Source organism: Clinocottus analis, unplaced genomic scaffold (genome assembly GCF_023055335.1).
Source record: "Clinocottus analis isolate CAN_PGR_092001 unplaced genomic scaffold, fCliAna1.0.p SCAF_6, whole genome shotgun sequence".
NCBI classification, from domain to species: domain Eukaryota; kingdom Metazoa; phylum Chordata; class Actinopteri; order Perciformes; family Cottidae; genus Clinocottus; species Clinocottus analis.
In genome coordinates, this window is record NW_027176218.1 from 4,459,836 (window position 1) to 4,462,958 (window position 3,123).

A 3,123-nucleotide genomic window follows, 5' to 3' on the forward strand; every position below is an offset into this window, starting at 1 on the left:
CAACTGCCTCCTGAAACACAGAGTACATCACTCACACTGGAGGGCCAGAAAGAGTGAGCATGATGAATGAACTATCTTCCGAGGCGGACAAAAAAAACCTGTTTCACCGTATCTTTTACCATGCTGTGCACATCGCCCCTCTCTTGGTGCGACAGCTGCTCCTACTTATATAGTGCACCCACTCTTTCTCCGAACCACTCTCAATTAGCTCCTCTCCTAAATAACCACTCTTTTCACTCGCAGTTTCCGGCTACACATGCACCTCCTTGTTTCGTGGAGACGTCCCATCCATCTCAAAAACACACCCTCACAAAAGAAGTACACTCTTGTTTGTGTGTCCAGAAACAAGAGGCACACTGAGCCACTTCCTATTCACATGGAGGGGGTCATTTGCATGAAGGTTCCTCTTCTCATTTAGTGACTCCGAAAACGGCTCCGCCGACGCCTGAGAGCACAAGGAGAAGGCTCGAGTGGCGAGGCCAGCTGTCCCCCGCATTCAGTTTCTCTCGGCGCGCCGTGATACAACCGCATCGCGCTTCGAGAAGACTCTCGCTAATATAAGCTGCCGCGGAGGGAAATAAACACGGAGAGTGGAGGTAAAGAGTTGGTGCGAGTGTCACAGGTGGGTGTGACCACCCAAGCGAGGCAGCAGCAGCAGCAGCAATTACCCGTGAAGAAAACGGCATTGGTGCTTTTCATCCTTTAAACAAGTCCAGCTTGGTGAATAATCCCATTTTGCCGGGTTACTCCGTGTTTACTTTGTGGAGGGGCATTGTTTATTTCATTTTTAATGGAACATTACAGTTTTCCATAATCTGTCCCCCCCCCTCCTTACCCTCCTCCCTTCTCTTTCTGTGTTTCTGATCACATCGTCTCGCTTGACACATGGAGAGGACGCTGCTTTCCATGCGGGTGGAGATAATTGACTTCTGCTCCGTGCGTGCCACAATCAAGACACAAGACCACAGCGCTTTATGAAGATGAGCTGTGTACAAAACAACGTCAGCGAGTCGACACACACGGCTTGATTTATTTATTTTTTGATTTTTTTTCTTTTTAATGATTTATGCTCTTCTAATGCATTTGCCAGTCGGTGTTTTAAGCGTGGTTGGAATGTTTGAATAACAGACTTCCGCATAAAGTTTGGCCTCAGAACCTGGACGCACACAATGACTCGATTTAATGTGCGTGTTTTTCTTCACAGGGGGAGAATTTATGAAAATAATAGCTTTGGATATTTGTTGGAACAGTCGATACGGGCAACTGAACACTGAGGCGGGAACATTCTTGTACCAACATGCGTAGAACAATATAATGAAGAATGTGGATTCCTTACTCGAGTTCAAGGATAAACTTTCTTGTGTGTGTTTCATAATACAACTCCTATAAATCATCATTCAATTGAAGACAGATCAGCTTTCTTTTGTGGGGAAATACATTTGCATCCTTGTCAAAGGAAACATGATTATTTGAAGTGCTTCCAATTGGAGTTAATATTTGAATCTATATGAAATGAAAAAACATAAATGTCAGAATAAGGCTATGCTATATATCTTATATTAATAACTTACTTTAATTGAGTAAATATGAAAATGTGCGTAAATGAAAATAGTGTTTGATCCATCTGAGTAGTCCCTCTATAATAAATAAATTAAAGATTGATGCATACACACAATACTAATCATGCAAAGTGCAAGGCTATGCAACAAACGTGGTTATTATCAATGTGCAAAAGCTATAATACATTCTAAACCTATCAATCAATATGTAAACCCAAAGATAAACTGGCCTATGTTGTCCATAATTTGTTGAATAAGCCAGATTAAAGTTGAATAGACGGCAGCAACATTCAGGTGACCAGATCGATGTCAAGATTGGAGCTTCAGATCCTCCTGGAGGTGATGAGTTCACCTTATCTTCGTGAAAGATTCAAATAGTTATCATGTGTAATGTTTTTTAAGGAGAGGTGAATGCTGTCACATCCGCTGGAGAACAACTCTGACCTTCTGCAGTCTTGTTATCACCAGCAACCAACAGAGAAACGCTGCACTGAAGCGCTGCTGTTCATCAGGAAATAATTACAGCACACAGCTACTTTCTATAGTTTTAGGTCAACGTTGTACTTGGCAAGATAATAGCAACGATCTGGGAATAATTGAGAGCGCTAAAAAGGAGAATGGCTCACGTTATTTGTAAAACGAAGGGCGAACAGTTGACAGATTGTGGCTGTGGACTCATTACAACCTGGATTTTGGGGGTGTGCTCATTGTCTTTACCAGCAAAGTGGTCCGACGTCACCGTGTTCCCAGATTTCAGCAATTAGCTGCAACTAACTGTCCAAAACTCCGACATTAATACCCCAGTTGTTATATGGTGGAATTGCCCTTTAACGTCGAGAGTTGTGCTAAACCATCAGACCCAAGGGAGCCTTGTGTTAAGTGAGAAAAATGATACTTGAACGTTAAACACTTGTCTGGCAGTACATCAGCTTCAATGACCATAATAATACTAATACTATATTGTATGGGCTTTGCTATCTCTGCTGTTTCATGCAAGTTTGAGCAGTTGAAACCAACCATCACTCCATTGACACAGCTTTACAGATATTTTTAAAAGAACTGGTCCATGTCTCTCTTTAAATAAAAGGCCTAAAACTATAATTTAGCAATGAACTATACCAAACTGAGTCAAATGGGAGTTTATTTAGTTCTCATGATTTGTATCTGAATGGAAAATATCAGTGCAGCACTCAACAACACATTCAGCAACATATCAGCTTCATGTTTAATGAATTGAGGAAGGATCTCTGCAGTTAGATGAGTTTTCTTGCTACCGTCAATTGTTTGAAATTGCAAAAGCATAGATGTTACTGCTTCGGGGGGAAGGACTACAAACAAAACTAGTCTACAGAAAGATAGAACCAAGGTGTTTGAACATGAACGCGTCAACACACCAGTAGCAATGAAACCTGTTTCATATTTCTTTGTTTCAAGAAACAATGAGGTTGTTTTAAAGGATTTTAAGGGGTCATTTTCTAATAGACACACATTTTCAGTCAGAGTTTCTAAAAAGTATTTTTCTTTACACTTAGTACAAAAAAAAGACATCTCTACCCGTTAGTGC